Source organism: Castor canadensis, chromosome 1, assembly GCF_047511655.1.
Source record: "Castor canadensis chromosome 1, mCasCan1.hap1v2, whole genome shotgun sequence".
NCBI lineage: Eukaryota > Metazoa > Chordata > Mammalia > Rodentia > Castoridae > Castor > Castor canadensis.
In genome coordinates this window covers 35,629,950-35,656,094 of record NC_133386.1, presented here as the reverse complement: position 1 = coordinate 35,656,094, position 26,145 = coordinate 35,629,950, and the positions used below count along the sequence as shown (strand labels likewise).

The 26,145-nt window shown below is 37.3% G+C and overlaps 1 pseudogene; it reads right to left on the bottom strand.

The window, feature by feature from the left end:
• Positions 1-18,421: 18,421 nt before the first annotated feature.
• On the bottom strand, positions 18,422-18,585 carry LOC141415805 (U2 spliceosomal RNA; annotated as a pseudogene).
• Positions 18,586-26,145: the final 7,560 nt, after the last annotated feature.

Here is a 26,145-nt window from a genome sequence, read left to right as displayed (position 1 = left end):
TTTTCAAGTCTTGAAATATATCACTTTATGCCCTTTTTACTCTTAGAGTTTCTGTTGAGAAATCAGGTATTGTTCTAGTGGGTTTGCCTTTGTAGGTGAGTTAGTGCTTCTTTCAATATTCTTTCCTTGTTCTTTATACTTACTGTTTGTGCTATAATATGGTGTTAAGAGGTTCTCTTTTGGTCTTGTCTGTTAGTTTTCCTAAAAACCTTCTATACCTGGACAATAGCCCTTTCTCAAGATTTGAGAAATTTTCTGTTATTATTTTATTAACTATGTTTTCTATACTTTTACTGTGCATTGCTTATTCTTCTTCTATCCCTTGATACATAGGTTTGATATTTCCATGATTTCCCAGAGGTTTTTCATGTTTCATTCATAATTTCCCATTTTTTCTTTACCTTTATCTGAATAATCTATTTCATCTCCCTTTTATGTGGGCCTTGATATTCTCTTCTCAAGTTGATCCAGCCTATTGATTAGACTTTTAACAGAGGTTTTATGTTACTATTGAGCTTTTCATTTCCAGAATTTCAATTTGATTTTTTTAGGATCTCTATGTCTTCACTAAATTTCTCTTTTATCCAATGCATTGTCTTCCTTATTCTATCCCGCTGTTTATTTGTATTCTCTTCAAATTCTTTCAGGTGTTTATATGTATCCTCTTCAATTTCATGGATCAATCTTATAATCATTCTTTTGAATGCTTTGTCTAGGATTTCATTCACTTCACTTTCATTCTTGTTCCTTCTTGTGAATTACTATCTTTTGGATGAGTCAGGCTGTCTTGGTTTTCATATTTTTTTGTATTTCTATGTTGATGTTTTCATATCTATTATTATAGATATCTTTCCAAATTTTACATGAGATTCTTTTTTGGGACCAGCCTTCTCTTGATGACATGACCTAAGATACAAGATTGTTGTGAAGTGTTGAATATATTTCCAACTGGATATTGTAGAATAGTTCACCTATTACCTCTTTGATGGGGATTAGTGTATTTTGGCAGAGGGCATATTGTTTCAGAACCTGAGGGTCCTTCGTTCTCTGTAAGCCTCAAAAATGTGGAACACTTCTAGCACATAAGCAAATGTATCATAGACTGTAGAACATGTGGGCTACACCCTCTGTAATTACTCCTCTACTCTTGTCAGCAATATATGGTCTGAACTGGTATTGGAATGACTTACTCTGCAGTTCCTCCAAGGTGCAGTGCAGTGTCCACATTGTTTTTGTTTTTTCTTTCTGCTGTTGGTGTAAGAGTGAATGTTCAGGAGTGGGTCTTAAGCCCTACCACTCCAGCTGGGACTTCTTGGAGACCAGTTGTTGGCTTGCAGTTTTATCTCCTGAATTCTTTGAGTTAAAATGTTCACTTAAGTTCAGTTGGGTGTGACTTGTGTGTATAGCAAGCTGTGCTGATTTTTAGGCTAGTGGTGAAGCTCACAGGCGGAGCATTTATACAACATACTTATAGCATACTTGATCCTTAGTATCATATAGAAAGTGAAAAAAAGTATCAGTAATACCAACAAATACCTTTGAATCAGATACAGAAATAAAGTAAAAACCAAGTACCACAGTATAACATCTGCACTCTAACAACAACAATGCGAACAGTAGATGCAGAAATAATAAAAGATGGTAAGAAAAGAAAGAAGAAAATTTTGAGAGAATAAAATGGGAAATGGAAACCAAAAGAAAAGTTAGAACAATCAAATAGTGAAATTGGAGATAGCAGCAGAGAAAATAAAATACTTGGTAGTAAATTTAACCAAGGACATGAAAGAATGCTATATAATGAAAACTATAAAACATTAATGAGAGAAATTGAAGGCCCTCCACACCTCCAGCCGGTGCAGAGAATCTCCACTTCATGTTAAACAGAGAAACCAAGAGGGCCCCCAGGCCGCCAGTCACCCATGACCAGATGGCTTGGGAAGACATGGACAAGGTGAGCTTAGCAGTACATGGTACTCCCACAGACAACCTTGGTCCAGAACAGCATAGCCCCCTGGACAGACCGACCTCCACCCAGGGAAAAAAGAGAAACTGAGTAATAAGCAATAAGAACAATAAAGACACGTTTCAAAGAGGTTGGGGTGCACTGAACACTGAAGAGCGGGGGAGGGGAATCCTTCCCAGAACTGTAAATAAACAAGCCGGGCCTGGCTGGACAGGCTCTGGCATGAGCGAGGGCATGTGCCCAGCAACCAGGAGTGGGAAGCTTGTGAGAGTGGTGGAGGTAGGAAAACTCCACGTGACCTGTAAACAAATGCACCAGCTGGCAGGAGCAGCAGCACCGCCCAGCAATCAGGAGCAGGAAAGCTTGTAAAAGCAGTGGTGGGAGGAAAACTCCACAGGAGGTGGGGAAGAACCACTTCCCACATGAGCTGTAAATAAATATGCAGGCCAGAGAAAGCGGGTTCAGTGTCACCACCCTCAGTGTGCTTGGAAAGGGGAAAGCTGATAGCAGTGGCTCCTGCATGGGAGAACTCTGAGTAAACAAAGCCTGAAGGGCCAGGTGAGTGTTAAGCTCACCCCAGAGATCTGCATAAATAACACCTCCAGCAACAGCAGGCTGACAGCAGTGGGCAGGCAAGCCACAGCTGCAGATAGCCAATCACAGAACTGTCTCCAGACTCTTTTTTACCTTTCTCCCTACCTGTGATGAGAAAACAACTGAACTACACCTGCATGCTGAAAAACTTACTGAAACTGTATTGCATTTGAACTTGGGACACTATGTGGGGTTTTTTTGTGCATGTGTATGCAGTTTTGTTCTACTTTATGAGTCCCCTTTATTGAGACAACTACAGAACAACATCTGAGGTACCATCTCCAGGATGAGAGGTTGAGATAGACACCAAAATTATTAATAATTATTAATTATTAATTATTAAATGCAACTTCATTGCATTTGAACTTGGAGGGTTTTTTTCTATTTTTCATTTTGTTTTATTTTATTCTTAACTTTATTCTTTTTATTTTTATTTTTTATTTTCAATACTCTCTCTGTCTCTCTAATGCCTGTTCAGCTTACTGTTGATTAGTACACTAACGCTCCCAGTTTATATCCTTGAAAATTTTTTGTTTGATTCTGTTTGTTTTTTCCCACTTGTCTGTTTATTTGTTATTCCCTTTGTCTTTAACTTCTTTGCTTTCCATCTCCTCTCACCCTTGCATTCTAAATATCACCATTGTTATTGTTGCAAGCTAGAAAATACTTAATTGCACACAGTACAGGGACAGTAACAACACCAAGGGCAATGATGGGAAGACAGAAAAAAACAGGAAAACCAGTTTCCCCACAGCAAAAAATTAGTACAGGAACCAGAGGGAAATGAAGAAAACAGATACTCAGATTCAGACTCCAGCAGAATGAAGAAAAACTATGCCAAAGAACCCAGTGAACCCACAAGAGTAATTTAAAAGAAGACATACTACAGGTACTCAATGAGAATTTTATAGCAATGGTACTGGATATGGTCAACTAAAATGTACAGGAGACACTCAAGAAATTCCAAGACAACAAAAATAGAGAATTTGAAAAAGCAAAAGAAGAAATAAAGGAAACCATACAAGCACTATAAACACCAAAGTGAAACAGAGAACATGATTAATAAACAGATAAATGAACTCAGGACAAAATTAGACAATATTAAAGAGAAAACCACCCAGGATATGGAAAACCTCAGAAAAGAGAATGAAACAGAACTGCAAAACAAAACGGAAGGCCAATCCAGCAGAATAGAACAAACAGAAGACAGAATCTCAGAACTTGAAGATGAAATGGTAATTAAAGGAAAAACCAAAGAACTATTAATTAAAAAACTCAAGACCGCTGAAAAGAAAATTCGAGAACTCACCAACTCCATCAAAAGACTAAACTTGAGAATAGTGGTCATCAAAGAAGTAGAAGAGGTGCAAACAAAGGGAACACATAATATATTCAACAAAATAATAACAGAAAATTTCCCAAATATAGAGAAAGATATTCCCATACAGATGCAAGAGGTCTCCAGGACACCAAACAGACCAGATCAAAATAGAATTACACCACGACATATCATCATTAAAACAACAAGTTCAGAAACTAAGGAAAGAATATTGAAGGCTGTAAGAGATAAAAAACAAATAACATACAAAAGTAAACCCATCAAAATCACAGCAGTCTTCTCAACAGAAACATTATAAGCAAGAAGAGCTTGGGGTGAGATCTTCCAGGCACTGAATGAAAATAATTTCAACCCCAGGATACTCTACTCAGAAAAACTATCATTCAAAATGGATGGAGCATTAAAAGTCTTCCATGATAAGCAGAAACTAATACAATATGTGACCACAAAGCCACCACTACAAAAGATTCTTCAAGGGATTCTGCACACAGAAAGTGAAACCCAACTTAACCATGAAAAGACAGGCAACACCAAACCACAGAAAAAGAAAAAGCAAGAAAGTAGAGAGTAACGTCAACTTAGGTACACACAATCAAACCTTCAAACAACTAAGACAACTAAATGACAGGAATCACCGCATACCTATCAGTACTGACACTTAATGTGAATGGACTTAATTCACCCATCAAAAGGCACCACTTGACTAAATGGATTAAAAAGGAAGACCCAACAATTTGTTGCTTACAGGAGACTCATCTAACTGACAGAAATAAGCATAGGCTTAGGATGAAATTCTAGAAAATTTACCAAACCAATGGCCCCAGAAAACAGGCAGGAGTAGCAATACTTATCTCTGACAAAGTAGACTTCAAAACTACATTGATCAAATGAGATAAAGAAGGACATTCCATACTAATAAAAAGGACCAAAAGGAAATAATAATCATCAACATGCATGTACCCAATGTCAATGCACCCAATTTCATCAAACATATCCTGAAAGACCTAAAAGCATATATTAACTCCAACACAGTGCTTGTGGGAGACTTTAACACCCCATTTTCATCAATAGATAGGTCATCCAAACAAAAAATTAATAAAGACATCCAAGATCTAAAATATACAATAGGTCAAATGGACCTACTTGATGTCTACAGATCATTTCATTCAACTTCTACACAATATACATTCTTCTCAGCAGCCCATAGAACCTTCTCCAAAATAGATAATATCCTAGAGCACAAAGCAAGTCTCAGCAAATATCAGAAAATAGAAATTATACCATGCATACTAGCTGATCACAATGCAGTAAAAGTAGGACTCATCAACAAAAGTAAATACAAAATGCATGCAAACAGCTGGAAACTAAATAGTTCATTACTTAATGAACAATGGATCATCAATGAAATAAAAGAGGAAATTAAAAAGTTCCTGGAAGTCAATGAAAATGAAAACACAACCTACTGGAACCGATGGGGCACAGCTAAGGCAGTCCTGAGAGGAAAGTTTATAGCCATGAGTGCATATATTAAAAAGACTGAAAGATCCCAAATCAATGACCTAATGATACATCTCAAACTCCTAGAAAACCAAGAACAAGCAAATCCCGAAACAAATAGAAGGAGAGAAATAATAAAAATGAGACCTAAATCAATGAAATAGAAACCAAAAAAACCATACAAAGAATTAGTGGAACAAAAACTTGGTTCATTGAAAAAATAAACAAGATTGATAGACCCCTGGCAAACCTGACTAAAATGAGGACAGAAAAAACCGAAATTAGTAGAATCAGGAATGCAAAAGGAGAGATAATAACAAACACCATGGAAGTCCAGGAAATCATCAGAGACTACTTTGAGAACCAATATTCAAATAAATTTGAAAATCTTAAAGAAATGGACAGATTTCTAGATACATATGATCATCCAAAACTGAACCAAGAGGATATTAATCACCTAAATAGATCTATAACACAAAATGAAATGGAAGCAGCAATCAAGAGTCTCCCCAAAAAGAAAAGTCCAGGACCTGATGGATTCTCTGCTAAATTCTATCAGACCTTTAAAGAAGAAATGATACCAACCCTCTTTAAACTGTTCCATGAAATAGAAAGGGAAGGAAAACTGCCAAACACATTTTATGAAGCCAGTATTACACTTATCACAAAACCAGGCAAAGACACCTCCAAAAAGGAGAACTATAGGCCAATCTCCTTAATGAACATTGGTGCAAAAATCCTCAACAAAATAATGGCAAACAGAATTCAACAACACATCAAAAAAGATTATTCACCACGACCAAGTAGGCTTCATTCCAGGGATGCAGGGGTGGTTCAACATACGAAAATCAATAAATATAATAAACCACAGTAACAGAGGCACAGACAAAAACCATTTGATCATCTCAGTAGATGCTGAAAAAGCCTTTAATAAGATCCAACACCATTTCATGATAAAAGCTCTAAGAAAACTAGGAATAGAAGGAAAGTACCTCAACATTATAAAAGCTATATATGACAAACCTACAGCCAGCATTATACTTAATGGAAAAACTGAAATCTTCCCTATAAAATCAGGAACCAGACAAGGATGCCCACTATCTCCACTCTTATTCAACATAGTACTGGAATTCCTAGCCACAGCAACTAGGCAAGAAGAAGGAATAAAAGGAATACAAATAGGTAAAGAAACTGTCAAAGTATCCCTATTTGCACATGACATAATCCTATACCTTAAAGACCCAAAAAACTCTACTCAGAAGCTTTTAGACATCATCAATAGCTACAGCAAGGTAGCATGAAATAAAATCAACATAGAAAAATCATTAGAATTTCTATACACTAACAATGAGCAAACGGAAAAAGAATGTATGAAAACAATTCTATTTACAATATCCAAAAAAAAAAAAATCAAATACCTAGGTGTAAACCTAACAAAAGATGTGAATGACTTCTACAAGGAAAACTATAAACTTCTGAAGAAAGAGATTGAGGAAGACTATAGAAAGTGGAGAGATCTCCCATGCTCATGGATTGGTAGAATCAACATAGTAAAATGTCTATATTCCCAAAAGTAATCTACATGTTTAATGCAATTCCCATCCAAATTCCAAAGACATTCATTAAAGAGATTGAAAAATCTACCATGAAATTTTTATGGAAACACAAGAGGCCACGAATAGCCAAGGCAATACTCAGTCAAAAGAACAATGCTGGAGGTATCACGATAGCTGACTTCAAACTATATTATAAAGCAATAATGATAAAAACAGCATGGTATTGGCACAAAAACAGACATGAAGACCAGTGGAACAGAATAGAGGATCCAGATATGAAGCCATACAACTATAACCAACTTGTCTTTGACAAAGGAGCTAAAAATATATGATGGAGAAAAAGCAGCCTCTTCAATAAAAACTGCTGGGAAAACTGGTTAGCAGTCTGCAAAAAACTGAAACTAGATCCATGTATATCACCCTATACCAAGATTAACTCAAAATGGATCAAGGATCTTAATATCAGACCCCAAACTCTTAAGTTGATACAAGAAAGAGTAGGAAATACTCTGGAGTTAGTAGGTATAGGTAAGAACTTTCTCAATGAAACCCCAGCAGCACAGCAAGTAAGAGATAACATAGATAAATGGGACCTCATAAAATTAAAAAGCTTCTGTTCATCAAAAGAAATGGTCTCTAAACTGAAAAGAACACCCACAGAGTGGGAGAAAATATTTGCCAGCTACACATCAGACAAAGGACTGATAACCAGAATATATAGGGAACTTAAAAAACTACATTCTCCCAAAACTAATGAACAAATAAAGAAATGGGCAAATGAACTAAACAGAAGTTTCTCAAAAGAAGAAATTCAAATGGCCAAAAAACACATGAAAAAATGCTCACCATCTCTAGTAATAAAGGAAATGCAAATTAAAACCACACTAAGTTTCCACGTTACCCCTGTTAGAACAGCCATCATTAGCAACACCATGAACAACAGGTGTTGGTGAGGATGTGGGAAAAAAGGAGCCCTCTTACACTGTTGGTGGGAATGTAAACTAGTACAACCACTCTGGAAATAATTTGGAGGCTACTTAAAAAGCTAAACATTGATCTACCATTTGATCCAGCAATACCACTCTCGGGGGTATACCCAAAATTCTGTGACACAGGTGACTCCAGAGGCACCTGCATACCCATGTTTATTGAGGCACCTGATGACATGGAAACAGCCAAGATTTCCCACCACTGATGAATGGATTAATAAAATGTGGTATCTGTACACAATGGAATTTTATGCAGCCATGAAGAAGAACTAAATGTTATCATTCGCTGGTAAATGGATGGAATTGCAGAATATCATTCTGAGTGAGGTTATCCTGGCCCAAAAGACCAAAAATCGTATGTTCACCCTCATATGTGGATATTAGATCAAGGGCAAACACAACAAGGGGATTGGACTTTGAGCACATGATAAAAGTGAGAGCAGACAAGGGAGGTGAGGATAGGTAAGACACCTAAAAAGTTAGCTAGCATTTGTTGCCCTTAATGGAGAGAAACTAAACCAGATACTTTAAAGCAACTGAGGCCAATAGGAAAAGGGGACTAAGAACTAGAGAAAAGATTAGATCAAAAAGAATTAACCTAGAAGGTAACACACATGCACAGGAAATTAATGTGAGTCAACTCCCTGTATAGTTATCCTTATCTCAACAGCAAAAACACTTGTTCCTTCCTATTATTTCTTATACTCTCTCTTCAACAAAATTAGAGATAAGGGCAAAATAGTTTCTGCTGAGTATTAAGGGGGTGGGGGGAGAGGGAGGGGGAGAAGTGGGTAGTAAGTGACCCAAGCCTTGTATACACATATGAATAATAAAACAATAAAAATAAAGAAAGAAAGAAATGGAAGAAGGCACAAATAAATGGAAAGATGTCCTATTATTGTGGATTAGAAAAATTAATATTGTTAAAATATCCATACTACCTAGAACAATCTACAAATTCAATACAATCCCTGTCAAAATAGTGTTGCAACTTTCTCCAAAAGTAGAAAAAATATCTAAAATTAATAATAAATGGTGTTAGACTGATTAAGGTACAATATATTTACAGATAAAATGTCAAGGCAAAACCTCACTGAATAATAAACTGGCACTTAAAACAATGAAGGGCAGGAATGTAAATCAGGCCATGTTAAGGGAAGTAAAATGCTTGAGGTACTTTTTATACATGCATGAATATTGAATACTGAATCCTGTTGAAGTCATTTTAAGAAGAGGGAGGAGGAAGAGAGAGAATAATGGAAGGGATGAATCAAACTGGTGTAAAATAAATGTATATATGGAAATGTCACAAGTGTTGGGTATGGAGACATAAAGGGCAGATGAGTGAGTATCCCATCCCCCCATAGAGAGCACTATGATTCCTGCATACTGAGAAGGAGTTGTAAATCTGCATCCCTGCACCCTGAAGAGGAGATACAGGTGTCATAGATCTGCCACAGGGCTGATGAGCAAAATGCTCTCAAGATTTTTTTCCCTCCCCCAATAAGGGGCAACCAAACCAGTTCATCTAAGAAAGCCCATGAATCCATGGCTAATGAAAAGAGCCCACCTAACCCTTACCTAAACCCAGAGTTAAAATGTTCATAAAAGCCCCAGCCTTCACCTAAACAGGAACCACCAGTGTCTGGGCTCTGGTTCACTGCTCTAGCTGTAGCCTTTCCTTTCTCTCTAATAAATCCTATTTCATATACTGGCTTTGACTCACAAATCAATCAGCTTCCCCACAAGCTGACCTATGAAGGCAAGGACCCTCAACACTGGTCCACAGCATTTACATTGGCACATACATTTTTGAGACCACACAAAGGGACATCTCTCCTGTACCAAGGTCAGTATGACTTGAACTCCAAATCAACAGGGGCATGCCTAAGGTGAGTCTCTGGCACCCTGCTCAGTGCTCCTGCTTGGGGAAACCCCTGCTGAGGATCAACCAAAAGCAGACTTCCTTGCACTGTGCCCCATGTCTTTTTCTTTTCCTATCTTCCTGAGGCACTTTCCCATCATGCTATCAAACCAACAGCTCCTAGCCAACTTTGGCCTTACTGTGATTCCAGCTCTAGGGGTGCTTTTGCTCCCTCACTATGGGCTGAGACCGAGCCTGGGGTTTATTTGCATACACCTTATGTTATGTTGGAGGAGACCTGATTGATTTTGGTACCTGATGATTTTTCATCTGTTCCCACCTGTCAAATACCCCTTCTGCCAGAGGCAGTGACCCAAGAGTGAAGATTTTATGTGGCTGACAGTGTTCTAGTACCACTTAATGGGAGCGTCCTGAAAGCACACCTAATTGTTAATCCCTCAGGCATGTGTCTTGCCTGCTGCCTCCAGGCTCTGCCTTCCCCTTCCTGTGCTTACTGGGACCCTGGCCTTCTATGGAAAACTCATACCATGGTATCATGTCTTTCTTAGTTACTCCCACAACTAGTTTTTCATGTCCTTCAGTCCACAGCAACTTTAAATCAGCTTCTGGGTGCTGAGGAGGCAAAGGTGCCCTCAGAAAACTGTGACCACACTACCCGTGCACACACAAACACACACACACACACACACACTTCCTAACTCTGCTCCCTCAAAGGGAGGAGGGAAAACAAACAGGCCTCTGCATGCCCAGGGATGCCGGATGCCAGACTGACCCACTGGACTCCCTGGGCACAATGGTAATGCCTGCCATAGCTAAGGCAATCCATAGAGAGGGCCCAGCATCCAAAGCTGCCAGTCACTCACCCAAAAAGGGATGAGAGGAAAAATAAACAAGCACAGGTGTGCGTACATGGGGGGAGGGGCAACAGGCCACAGGGGTGGGGCTGGGCAGATGAGATCATTCTCCAGGTCATGGGGGGATAGAGGTGCCTTGTGCAGGTCTGGCTCCCAGTCCCACCTCATGCCTTGAGCCTGACCTACTGAGCCTTTGGAGCCAATTCTTATCTCAAGGTTATGGTCCTAAAAAGCTACTACTGCCCATTCTTTGTAACCCACAGGATAAACATGAGGAAGGAGGACCTGAACAGCCCCTTACCAAGGCCAAGTCCTCCATCCCTACTGCTCCACCCTCTGCCCTACCCTCTAAGCCACCCCAATATTCAGAACCTCCTAATGGATATTTCCCCCTTCAACAGGCAGTGGTAGGAAGAGGGTGAGTCTGAGTCTCCTTCCAGTTATCAGATCTAAGGGAGATTAAAAATGGTCTGGGTAGCTATACTGATGCCCCAGACCAATACATCTAGGCCTTTATTTCTGTGATCCAAATATTTTAATTGGCATGGAAGGATATTTGCTTCTACCAGACCAGATTCTTTCCTCATTAGAAAAGCAATGGGTCCTAGTCCAGAACATTCAGGTTGGAGATAATTTCCACCTACAATGAACCCCAATACCCAGGCACCTGGAAATGATGGAATAAATATGCCTTTACCACAGGGGCACAGGAAATCCCCTTAGAAGATCCACATTGGGATCAAAATGGTGAGGAGGATGAGCAGCATTAATGTCACTTTATCCATCTTATAGTGGAAAGGCTAAAAAGGGACAAAGTTAAACCTCTAAACTATTCCCTGGTAACTGTAGTACAACAAGGCCCTGATGAAAACCACTTTACTTTTCTTCAGCATCTTAATTAGTGGACCCAGAGTCACAGGTGGGAGAGGTCTTCCTCAAAGATAAATTTCTAATTCAGTCAGCCCCAGATATCCATAGAAAACTCTTAAAGTCTGTGGTTGAAGTGGAAAAATCATTGACAAACTAAAGCAATTAGCCATGCCTGCATACCATAACCAGGACATTACTAAAAAGAGAGAAAAGGATAAAAAAGACATCATGTCCTCACTGCAGCACTCAGGGAGTGCTCTACTTGACAAGGATCTACATCCCAAGCTTGTTACCATTGTGGACAGAAGGGGCACTTCTGCAGAGAATGCCCAAAGGGGAACAGCCCCAGCCCCCACTGGGACCCTGTCCTCTCTGCAAAGGTAACCACTGGAGGTCTAAGTCCCTCATCTCCAGATGGAAGGCAGGGTGCCACTTCCTATGGATTGATGGGTCCTGGGGCCTCCTATTCAGGTTCTACTTCTTAACATCAATGTTGAAGAGTCTCGGGTAACCAAAATAGTAGAGAAGTGAAGGTCATTTTCCTCCTAGACAGTGGAGCCTGTTTCTCTGTCTTACCATTCTCTCCCAGTCTGTGTTCCAACAATAAGGTTATTGTTCGGGGTATATCTGGCCAGCCCCTAGAGCTCTATTTTACTTAGCCTCTGGCCTGCTCTTGGGGAGACCTCCACTTCTGTCACTCTTTTCTCATAGTCCCTGAGACTCCAGTGCCCCTGCTGGGACAGGATTTACTATCTCAACTAAAAGCTCAAATTCTACTCCCCCAGGCAACTATCTCTGCTGCCACCTTCTTCAGGAACAAGTAGATCCCATAGTGTGGACTGATGGATGACTGTGGGGTGAGCCAAAGTGGCCTTCCCAATTCAAATAAAATTCAAAGATCCCTCATAGTTTCTACATCAAAAACATTATCCCCCAAGCCTGAGGGACCATGAGACCTCTTACCTATCATAAATTCCTTTAAAAAACAAGGGCTACTAATTAGTTGCTCCAGCTCCTACAATACTCCTATTCTTGCTGTCTTTAAGGGGCCAAAAAAATGGAGGTTCGTTTGAGACCTCTGGCTCATTAATGAAGCAGTCATTCCCCTCCACCTAATTGTTCCCAATCCCTATACTCTACTGGCTCAAATACCCTCAAACACCCAATATTACTCTGTACTAGATTTAAAGAACATTTTCTTTTGCATTCTTCTGCATCCTGATAGTCAGTCTCTGGTTGCCTTTGAAGACCCCATAAACCCTTCAAAACAACTAACTTGGACAGTTTTGCCACAAGGGTTTAGAGACAGTCCTCATCTTTTTGGACAGGCCTAACCAGAGACTTATTAGATTGTCACTACCTAGAGTCCACCCTTCTTCAATATGTTGATGACTTACTCCTGTGCAGAGCCCCTCATCTCCAGGGTGACTGAGTCCCTTTTAAACTTTCTGGCCTCCTGGGGATACAAAGTCTCCAAGGAAAAGGATCAATGATGTCTCCCTCAGGTCACCTACCTAGGCATGGTCTTAAAGGGACAGACTTGCTCTCTGAGTCATGAGCAAATCAACCCAATCCTCTGTTTCCCACTTCCCCAGACTATAAAGCAGCTTAGAGCTTTCTTGGGAGTTAGAGAACTTTTACAGAATCTGGATCCCTAGATATGCAGCCCTTGCCAGACCCCTGTTGTGCTCCTTCTAATACTCCTATTTGGATCTTGCATTAATAAATGCTCTCTCCAGATTCATATCTCAACTGATCTAATGGATCAAACTCCAGCTCTTAGTCAAGGAATACCCACCTCTGCCTATGCATGAGACCTCTATCAGGTTCTATCAGGGGCCTCTGGAGACTACATGGGTCAACCCCTGAGACAAGTACCACCACCCCTACCCACTCCTGTCACCCCATTGCCAGCACAAAGCAGCTAGATGAATCATCACCCCTCTCCCCTACAACAGTTGGGTAATTGTCTCAGAGGGGGGACTTATTGGGTCTGGAGACCTAAAGAGCAGATGAGTGAGTATCTCATCCCACCATGGAGAACACTATGATTCCTGCATCCTGAGAAGGAGTTGTAAATCTGCATTTCTGAACCCTGAAGTGGAGATACAGGTGTCATAGATCTGCCACAGGGCTGATGAGCAAAATGCTCTCAAGATTGTTCTCCCTCCCCCAATAAGGGGCAAACAAACCAGTTCATCTAAGAAAGCCCATGAATCCATGGCCAATGAAAACAGCTCACTTTACCCGGAGTTAAAATGTTCATAAAAGCCCCAACCTTCACCTAAACAAGAACCACCAGTTTTGGGCTCTGCTTCACTGCTCTAGCTGTAGCCTTTCTTTTCTCTCTAATAAATCCTACTTCATATACTGGCTTTGACTCACAAATCAATCAGCTACCTCACATGCCAGTTTCCTGGTCTGTGAAGACAAGGACCCTCAACACCAGCCCACACATTTCACATCAGCACATAACATAAGGAAACCTCCTGTGGAATTATCATGTACTAATAAAAACATTTAAAAAATAAATAAAAGCTTTGTTAGTATATGAAAACACTACTGATATTTGCATGTGGACATTGTGTGTTGAATCTGTATTTAATATGTTTATTAGTTTTAACAGTTTCTTTATGATGTCATTAGGATTTCCTATATGTAAGACCAACTCCCCTGTGAAAAGTGACAATTTGAAACCCCTTTTTGTAATTCAGATGGCATTGATTACCTTCTCTTGCCAGATTTCTCTGGCTAGGACTTCTATTGTTATTTAAAAATTGTGAAAAGGGTCATCCTTGTCTTGTTCCAAAGCCTAGAGGAAATTTTAACTTTTTCCCACTCAGGATGTTAGCAGTGAAGCTATCACATATGAACTTTGCTGATTTAAGATACATTTCTTCTATACAAAATCTTTCAGTTTTATCATGATAAGACACTTAAATTTGTCAAATGGCTTTTTGTATCTACTTAAATGGTACATAATTTCCATCTTTTATTTTGTTAATATTATTTACCACATTTATTAATTTGTATATGTTGAAGCATTCTTGCATTGCTGATATGAATCTCACTGGATTGTAATGAATGACTGTTTTAACTTGTATTGCATTTGGTTTGTGGTGGATTTTTTGATTTAGTTATATCAGGAATATAAACTTGCAATTCTCTCTCTCTCTGTGTGTGTGTGTGTGTGTGTGTGTGTGTGTGTGTGTGTGTGTGTGTGTGTGTAATTTTGGTATGAGGATTATGTTGGCCTTACAGGATGGGTTTGGGAGAAATCATTCCTCTTTGAACTTTTTGGTACAGTTTAAGGAGAAATGCTGTCAGTTCTTTAAATATTTGAGAGAATTCAACAGTTATACCATCAGACCCAGATTTTCCTTTAATGAGAGAATTTTTATTCCTGATTTATATTTTATTTTTTCTTGGTTTTTCCAGGCTTTATAAGTCTTCATACATCAGCCTTCATACATTTATGGACACAGGAATCTATTTAACTTAGGTTTTTGAGTGTGTTGTATAATTGCTCATAGCATTCTGTTATGATCCTTTGTATTTCTGTGCTGTTTCAATGTCTCCATTTTCTTCTCTGATTTTTGAGTCATCATTCTTTTTCCAAGTCTAGGCAGAGGTTGCAATACTGTCTCTCTTTTCAAAACACCAAGTCTTCATTTCACTGACTTTTTCTGATTTTTAGTCATTTTTTTGTTTATTTATGCTCTGATCATTAGTATTTCTTTCCTTCTACTACTTTTGGGTTTGAATTTTTCTTGCTTTTATAGTTTCTTGAGTTTTGTAACATTTTTATTTGAGTTTTTCTTCTTACTTGATCCAGATGTTTGTTTTTTCAAACTTTCCTTATAATTATTTTTGCTATATCTTACAGGTTTTGATATCATTTTTTCCATTTACACATGCCTTAAGAAAATTTTAAGTTTCTATTTTAATTTGTTTCTTGATTTTTTTGGTTAGAGACACTTTTTAAAATTTTTTTGTGTTTATAAAATTTTCAGTGTTCTTTTTGGCATTGATATGTTTGTTTCTGTGCTCAGAAAAGATACATGGTATGATTTTGATCTTCTTAAATTTGTTGAGGCTTGTTTTGTGGCCTAATATATGACTTATCCTGAATGACATTACATGTTCAGTTGAAAAGAATGTGTATTCTGCCAGTATTAAGTGAAATATTCTGAAATATCTTTTAGATCCATTTACACTAGAGTGCAATTAAATTTGATGTTTCTTTGTTCATGCTCAATCCACTGCAGAGAATGGAATGTTAAATTCTCTACTATCATTGTATTTCAATATATCTCTTCTTTTATATCTCTAATATTTGATTAATATATTTAGTTGATGTGATACTGGGTGCATATATAATTATAATTTTTATATCTTCTTGCTGAGCTGATCTTTTTCCATTATATAATGACCTCTTTCTCTGTTATTATACTTTTTTATCTTAAATAAAATTAAGGTAAAAAATTCATGAAACATAGTATTTACTATTATAATCATGATGAATTTATTTATTGCTTAAATTGACACATAACAATTGTCCATATTTATGTGGTACAGTGTGATAATTTGATACATGTATACAATTTGAAATTATCAAGTTAGTATAATTATCATTTCTATGTCCTAATTGTTCCTTTGTGCTTGGAACATTTTAATGCATGTCTTATAGTTCTTCATGAAATATATAATAGATTCTTGTAAGCTATGACCATCCTACTATGCTATAGAATGCTAGAATCTGCTTTTCTTATTTAACTCTATTTTAGCATGTGGTATTCAACCTCCCTCTTCCTCTGCCTGGCCTTTAGGAATCAGTATTCCACAGTTTTATTTGAGGTTTTTATTTGTTTCCATATACAAAAATATATAGCATATGCCTTTTCTGTCTGACTTATTTCACTTAATATAACATCCTTCAGTTCCATGCATTTTGTCACAAAAAGTAGGATTTCATTCTTCAGTGTAGTGAATAATATTTCACTGTGTATGTATACCAAATTATCTTTATCCATTTATCTGCCTATTAACACTTCAGTTAATTCAATTTCTGGGTTATTGTGAATAGTGATGAAGTGAACATGTATGCAGGCATCTCATATGTTAATTTCATTTCCATTGGATGTATACTCAGAAGTGGGAATGTATGGTAGATTTATCTTTAAACTTTTGAGGAAACTCCATATTGTTCTCCATAATGGATATAGTAATTTATATTCCCACCAAAAGTAATTGTGGTCTTTTCTTTGCACCCTCACCTGAATTTGTTATATTTTGCTTTTTAAAAATATTTTACATTCTGTTGAGATGGTATCTCAATGTGCTTTTGAATTATATTTTCCTAAAAATTTGTGATAGTACTTTTTCTATATTTTTAATTTGTTTATCTTCTTTGATCATTTGTACATTTTAATTTGATTGTTTTTTACAGATTTATATTTTGTCTGATGTAAATATCAGTATTCCTGCTATCATTGGTTCCTGTGTGTATCTAATACTTTTCCATTGTTTTCCTTTCAATCTATTTGCTTCCTTAAAATGAAGTGAGTCTCTTGTAAGAAGAATAAAATTGAAGCTTCATTGTTTTTGTTGTTTTGTTTGTTTTCTTGCTTGGATTTCACCCAGACACTCTGACTCTTTTAACTGAAAATTTTAGTTCATTTACATTGAAGGTAATTATTGTTCGGTAAGGATTTACTAGTGCCATTTTGTTAATTGTTTATTAGTTGTTTGGTTCATCCTTTCTTTCCCTCTTACTATTTTCCTTTGTGGTTGTGATTTTCCCATTTTCCCTAGCCATGTGTTTTGTGGTGTGTGTGTGTGTATTACAGAAAATATATCAAGAAGAGAATATGTTGAACTGATAGTAATTTAACTTTTACTGCAAAAAAGTTACTCTAAACTTTAACTCCACTCTCTTGCCTCATTTGGTTTTGATGTCAAATTTTACCTCTTTTGTATTACAGATACTTTGAGCAATTATTCTACTTATTATTGCTTTAAATAGTTTTGTAATTTAATCATCAGACTGAAGATATGTGTTTTGTAATTCATGATAACAACATTGGACTATTATGAATTTCAGTGTATACTTACTTTTATCAGTGAATTTTGCCTTTAAATGTCTTTGTGTTACTCACTACTGTCTTGTTTTTCACCTCGAAGTACTTCGATGAGCATTTCCTGTGAGAGGTCTGATGTGAATCCCTTCAGCTTTTCTTTGTTTTATACTTTTGAAGGATAGCTTTCCAGTTTATGATATTCTTGGTTGACAAGTTTTTTTTTCACCAGATTGAATATTGTGCCCTAATCCTTCTAAACCTATAAGTTTTTGCCTTAGAAGTCTGTTGATAGTCATGTTAGAATTCCCCTATATGTTATTTGTTTACTTTGTCTTCATTCTTTCAGGATCCTCCCTTTGTCCTAGACCTTTTAATGTTTGATGATAATGTTTTAGCATGAATTTATTTCTGTTGAATCTGATTGCTGACCCTTAACCTTCCTACTTGGATATTTGTATATTCTCGAACTTTGGAAAGATTTCTGTAGTTATTTTTTAAATAAGTTTTCCCCCCATCCTTTTTCTCTTTTCCTTCTGGGATGCCAATATGCTGAAATTTTGGCCTTTTTACATTGTCCCATAAATAGCATAAGCTATATTAATTTTTTAAATTCTTTTTTCTCCTCTGTGTATTGCCAAGTAGTGTGTGTGTGTGTGTGTGTGTGTGTGTGTGTGTGTGTGAATATGTGTGTTACCCCTTTCCCTCTCCCCATAAACCCATTCATAAAAATCATGGTGCCTCTATGCTGATGATCTGAACAAATCCTAAATACTTTCCAGAGCCCTGTGTAACAAGAGAGTTGAATTAAGTTTTCATTCTCTTAATACCTCACAATGGGGATTAAATTTCAACACATGTACCCTTGAAGACACACTTAAACTATATTCAAAACCATAGAATTTTAAACTGATAAGAACGGATACTACACATGATCTTAGCCAAAAGGCCGAGAAGCGATAAAACTGTATTCAAAACCATAGAATTTTTTCCCCAGATTTACCCAAACCTACCCTCCTTCTTGCTGGTCTTTCTTTTCTGACAGTTTTTCCTTCTAGCCTCCTAAGTTTTCTATGTTCAGATTCTGATTCCTAATAAAATAATTCTTTCTTCTGCTTGTTTGATTCTTCTCATGCTCTTTAATGCATTTTTAAATTTTGTTCATTGTATTTTTTAAATTCAGGATTTCAGTGAAATTTTTTTAATTATCTGTTTCTTTATAAAAATTTTTCTGACAAATTTCTGATTGTTTCTATCTATATACTTGAAGTTCATTGAGCTTTGAAGTCTTTATCAGATTCACCACCCATTTCCATGTCTTTAAAGTCAGTCACTGTAATCCTGTTATATCTATTAGTGGTGCCATGTTCCCCTGATTGTTCTAAATCTTTGTGATATGAATTGATGTCTATGCACTGAAAAATCAAGGTGTTGTGTTTTAAGATGGCAGATTAGAGTCTGTGAACATTTTCCTGTGTCTTCATGAATCTGAAACAAAATCACCAGATTCCTAACTCAGAAAGAATTGGTTGGCAAGGAGAGGAAAGGGAAAGCAACAGTAAATGTAGAGAGACCGAAACCAAATGAATACCAGAAATATTGAACTTCAGACTTAGAAAATGAAAAAAAAATGAGTGTTAACATGGGGTTCTGAGCAATATGGTAGGGAACCCCAGCAGGGCTGCATGCAAAAGCAAAGGCAACCACTACTGATGAATGGATCAAGAAAATGTGATATCTATACACAATGGAATTTTATGCAGCTGTGAAGAAGAATGAAATGTTATCATTCGCTGGTAAATGGATGGAATTGGAGAACATCATTCTGAGTGAGGTTAGCCTGGCTCAAAAGACCAAAAATCGTATGTTCTCCCTCATATGCGAACATTAGCTCAAGGGCAAACACAACAAGGTGATTGAACTTTGATCACAAGATAAAAGTGAGTGTACACAAGGGAGATATGAGGATAGGTAAGATACCTAAAAGAGTAGCTAGCATTTGTTGCCCTCAATACAGAGAAACTAAAGCAGATGCCTTAAAAGCAACTGAGGCCAATAGGAGAAGGGGACCAGGAACTAGAGAAAAGGTTAGATAAAGAAGAATTAACCTACAGGGTAACACACATGCACAGGAAATTAATGTGAGTCAACTCCCTGTATAGCTATCCTTATCTCAACTAGCAAAAACCCTTGTTCCTTCCTATTATTGCTTATACTCTCTCTTCAACAAAATTAGAGATAAGGGCAAAATAGTTTCTGCCAGGTATCAAGGGGGTGGGGGGGAGAGGAAGGGTGTAGAGTGGGTGGTAAGGGAGGGGGTGGGGGCAGGGGGGAGAAATGACCCAAGCCTTGTATGCACATATGAATAATAAAAAAAATTAAAATTAAAGAAAAAAGCAAAGGCAAGCTGCAGGAAGATCCACAGGCATGCAGCAGCTGGCATTCTACAAAAATAAAGTTTAAGATTAGAAATCTATTGAAAATCTGTTAAAAGGGACTCTAAAATGTTTCAGCTAACTCACTGGTGAAATGGAGAGGAGTCATTGCAGGTGAAGTCTTAGTCAGACTTCTCAACTGGAGAGAACAGATGGCTCTGAATTTTTATATTTATGAACTCCAAAGACTTCTCACCCTCCACTGGCAAAGTAGCAACTACCTCTATAATCAACATGGATCCAGCAGTGAATCCAAGGCTGGAAACAGAAAACCCTGAGTGATAGTTCTAAATGTTGGTAAAGGGGAGAAGCCATCTGTCTCTGACTATGAACCAGGGTGCTAAGATGGAAATTGGTTGGACTAGGGCACTCAGGATTAATCAAAGCCCTTTGTGCCTTCAGCAGCCAACATAAACTGTGTTAATTAGACTGTTTTCTATACTTCCAAAGGATCAACAATACTGATGGATAACAGACAGTTCTCTGGAATTTACTGTGCTAAACCAGCACAGGCAGAATGCCTTTGGCATGCAATGTGGAGCTTCCTGAGAATCAGGTGGTGGCAGCTGCTGCATAAATACTGAGGAATTCACTCCAGCAGAGAAGGCAGACTAAGACTCAGTCTACAAACAGACTTTTCTGGTCTGACATAGATTTTTTTCAATGAAAACTATAAAACTCAGAAGAAAGAATTTGAAGAAGCTAGGAAATGGAAAGCCTCCCATATTCATGCATGAACAGAATTAATATTGTGCAAATGGCTGTATTACTAAAAGAAACCTACAGAATCAATCCAATTCCCATTAAAATTACAGTGATATTCTTCAAAAGCATTAAAAAGCAATTCTAAAATTTGTATGAAAGCACTAAAGTACTGCAATAGCCAAAGAAATCTTGTGATATCAAAATACCTCACTTCAAATTATGCTACAGAAGTGTAGCAACAAAAATAACATGATATTGCACAAAGGGAGACACATAAAACAATGAAATAAAATAGAGGACCCAGAAATAAGCCCACACAGCTACAGGCATCTGGTCCTCCTCAATGTTAGAAAAAAACCTACGCTACAGAAAAGATAGCCTCTTCAATAAAAAATGCTGGAAAGCTGGACATCCACTTGTACAAATATGAAACTATATATCTCATTTTGTACAAAAGCCAATTCAAAATGCTTCAAATACCTTAATATAAGATCTGAAACATTGAAACTTTCAGCAGATAATGTGGGGGAAGCACTTCAAGATACAGGTATATATAAAAGAAAAGTAAGTTTCTAAGTAGGACTCCAATAGCTCCATAAATATGAGCAAGAATTGACAAATGGTAATGCATCAAGTTAAAAAAGGTGTCCAACAATGGATGAATCGATAAAGAAATTATAACAGGTATACCCAATGGTGTTTTATTCAACCATAATGAAGAATGAAATTATGTCATTTGCAGGAAAATGGATAGAGTTAAAAATCTTCATTTTAAAATTAAAAAGCCAGACACACAAAGACAAATACTGAATGTTTTCTGAAATATGTGGAATCTACACCTAAACATAAACCAAGAAAAATTGTGAACATAAAAGATGATTTGGGAGGGAGGACAAAACAAGGTAATGCAGAATATGTGACTGAAGTTCATTGTATGCATGAATGAAAATGTCATAATGAGATACATTTTGCAAAATATTTTAGAAGGAGGCATGTATTGAAGTCTTTACATTTTAGTTTTAGCTGCAGCAATCCTCTATAGTAGCCTTATCCTGCAGTTTGAGGAGATTGTCTGTCTGTTTTGGTGTCTAAGCTATGAACATTTTATCTATTACAGCCTTGGAAAGCCCTATGAGGACTTGCTGTGGATCAGAGACTGGAAAATCTATCTCAGGAACTCAAATGGGCATATCACCCAGAGTTTTCCAAAACTGGAGACAGAAAATCTGTTAGTTTTTCCCTTGTCTGTGGCAGTGTTACAATTTACAAAAAGATGAAACTAGCTTGTGTAGATTAGTTGTGGGCACTAAATTTTGAAGTGGGAGATAGCACAAGGACTCTTAAGACAGGCCATTTACATTTCCAGCATGATATTTCCTACAGGGATGCTGATTGCTAGGGCCCTTGTTACAGTAACGGATTGCTCCTCGGAGAAGGCAGATCTGAGACAGGGACACTTGGGAATCTTCCCTGAAATAGAGAACAGCAAGCCTATTATGCTAGCTCAGATAGGTGAGTTTTTCAACATGCCCTGGTGCCTTTGGAACAGCTCCTGGAATGTAGCAATGGGGGTGGAGCTGAGGCTGGGCTCCTTCAAGATCTGCCATATAACAGAGGCTGGAGGCCTATACTGATAGCAGTGTGTGCAAATCTCCCTGTAGTTTCCTGAACAACCAGAATAGTTCCCTGGCTGTGACAAAGCAGGGCGGGGGATGAGGCTGATTCCTTTCTGCATCTTTGTTGGAATGGAGGCTGGCAAGCCTGTCACAAAGGTTCAGATGAGTATGTCCTTTAATGATTTTTCTGCCTGGCAGACTATGACATAGGACCTCATCAGAATCTCCTGTGGGAAAAAGGATAGCAACCCTGTCCCAGTGGCTCCTATTAGTAAGACTTCTCTTATGAGTAACTCTTCACCTGGGCATTTGTGTGAGCAGTATTGTCAGAACCACATCTCAGGGTAGGGTTAAAGCAGAGATATAAGGTAATTTTAAGTCTACTGCTGATACCAATGCCAAAAGGCAGACCATTCTCTCTGCCACGGCACTAGTGTGTAAGATTACTCCCGAACCCCTGACAGTTGATTTGATTATAGACTCAAGAAAAATGGGGTTGTAGTCAAGTGCTCAGGTGAATGAAGCTGTTTCTGGATTTGAACTGAGGGGCATAATTGACAGGTCTGCCTCATGAGTGCTTGTCTGCATTCTCAAAATGACTCTCTTAAATTTCAGCATTTTACAACATTCTAGCTAAATCCTAAGTCTCCCACAGGGAGAATTTGTTCATGAGTCAGTGTGGATTCCTATGGATCAACGCACATTGGTGACCTTCTATTTTGTCATCTTGCTGTTGCCAAGAGATTGGAAAGTATAGTACATTCTGTGAAGTATAGTATACTATCCTTCAGTTTAAAAAAATTAGCCATACCAGAAATAGAAAAAAATCCAAAAATCCATATGGAATCCCAAGAGACTCCAAGTAGCCGTAATAATCTTGGAAAAGAAAAAGGTGGAAGCCCTATACTAAATTCAAAATTCATTGAAAACCTACAGACACCACTACCTTGTTTGAGTGGCATAAAAACAGACATGTAGAACAATGGAACAGAATCAGAAATCCCAAAATAAATTCCTGAGCACATGGTCCCATACAATTGATAGGACCATGCAATGAGAAAATGATAGTCTCTTGACAAATGTTGGGAAAGCTACATATCCACATCTTAAAGAACACAGCTGGATTTCTACACCATGTACAAAAACTAACTCATAATGGATAAAATAGCTAAATATAACAGTTAAAGATATAAAATTTCTTGAAAAGCTAACTTTACATTAGATTTGGCAATTATATATTAGATATAATAGCAAAGGCACAGATCACAAAAAAAACCAGAAATAGACATATAGAAGTATGTCAAATGAAAAGACTTCTGTACACTAAAGAAAACGGCCAGCAGAGTTGAAAGAAAGTCAAGGGAATTGGAGAAAATACTTTTAAACCATATTTCAAGTAACTAGCTACTGTACACAGGAATTTTTATAATTAAACATTGGAAAAACTTTTAAAAGTTGACAAGCTGAGAGGACAGCTCAGTGGAAGAGTGCTTGCCTACAATATATAAAGCCCTGGGTTCCCTATCATCACACACACACACACACACACACACACACACACACACACACACACACTGACAAATAACATGGATAGATTCTTCTACAAAAAAGACATTGAAGTGACTGAAAGGCAAGACATGACTCACAAAGTTACTAATCACTAGAGAAATGAACATGAAAATTGCAGTATCACCTCACATCTATTAAGATGAAGATAAGTGGATGCAATTGGTGGATATCATGTTACGTAAAGTAAACCAGGCTCAGAAAGACAAAGGCCCATGCTTTTTTCAATATGTGGGAGATTGACACAATACAAACCCAAGCAATATTATGAAAACCAGTTCACACTAAGAGGAGGTCATTAATGGGAGAGGGAGAGTAAAAGAAGGAAGTTAAGAAGGTGAATATGGCTGATATACTTTCTGTACAAGAATTAATACAGAATTTTTAAACCTTTTGAAATTACCATAAGAAGGGGACTAAGACAAAAAGGAGAAAAATAGATGGAATGAACAAATACACGGAATTGTCACAACAAACTCCCTGTACAGTCATCTTAAACAAACAAAAATGCCTTTTTTCAAAAACAGAGAACAGGAAGGTAAAACAGCTCTTGTCTGTGGGTTAGTACCAGTGGGAGTGGGGAAAATATAAGGAAAGGGTATAGGAGGGTGAATGTGGTGGTTATATTACATAGGCATGTATGAAAATGGAAGAATGAGACATATTGAAGCTATACCAGGAAAGGGGGAAAAGGGAAATAAAGGCAAATGATGGAAGAGGTGAATTCAACTATGATGTAGTGTAAGAACTTTTGTAAATGTCACAATGTACCCCCAGTACAACAATAATCTAATAAAAAAGACAGTAGTATTTACTTAATTAATGGTCATTGGCCATTGAAAGACATTTGCTTTTTTTTTTGTACTAGAGATTAAAACCAGGGCCTCAAACATGCTAGGCGAGCACTCTTCCACTTTATCCCTTTTAGCCATTTTATTTTGCATTTTGTTTTGAGGTAAGTTTTTTTGCCCAGGATGGCCTCAAATTTGCAATCCTCATTCATCAGCCTCTTAAGTAGCTGGGATGGGCACACCATACCCAGCTGAAAGATATTGATTTGACAAGAATCATTAAATTTCTAAGGGAGTATTAAAACAGTCTGAGATGTAAAAAAAAAAATTCTGATCTCAGCAATTTTGTTATGTTTTTCTATATCTAGAAAAGTAATAAACACATTTAATAAACTACATCAAAAATTTTAAATGCATATTATCTAAAATATAAAAATCTTATTGCTTATACCATATATACTTGAAGTGTAAAGATGGGTCTTCCTTCTAAGAGATCCAGAATCTTTAAGTGTACCATTGTAAGAGGCAGTGATGAGATAGTTACCCAAAGAATGGAATTATAGACACACAGATGTGAACTAATTTGTAGAAAACAAAGCAAAGTTCTGAAAATAATTGTTCATTTACTATATCACATAATCTTTACATTTTGATAGCTGTATGTCAATACAATTGGTATCCTTTATTTAAAAAATATGTTCACTATCAAAAACAGAATATGACAGTGTTGAAAATGTGGAGAAATTGGAATTCTATTATACTGTTGGAGGGGATGCAAATGATGTAGATACTCTGGAGATAAAGATAGGATCTTCAAGAAATTGAATTTTATATATACATACATGTATAATTAAAACCAGATACTTGAAGAGATATATATACACCTATGTTCATTTCTACACTTTTAACAGTAGGGAGGAGATGAAAGCAATTAAATTGTCCTCTGGTGGATGGATAAATAAAGAAAATCTGATATATGCATCCTATAGATTATACTTCAGTTTTTAAAAATAAGAAAATCCTGTCATGCTACAAAATGAACTTGGAGAACAATAATCTAAGTAAAATAAGTTAATAAGATAAACAAATGCTGGATTCTAAGAAGATTAAATACAGGTGGCCAGGACTTGCCTCCTCTTCTACAAGGAAGAACCCAAAGCAACAAGTGAATAGCTGCACTTGGATGTGAGTACCCATGAAACAATGCTGTAACTCATCAAGGGAGGGACTGGAACCTTGTAAGACTCAAACCTGAGACAGCAGAAGAGAAGAGGATCCAGGGATCACCAACCAATGAACTTATAAGTGGGAAGGTGAACAAGAGACTCCCAGAAAACCCCACCAGCACAGACACTGACAATGCTAGTTAGTGGAAGGTTTCACAGCCATCAGATGTATACAGGTCAGG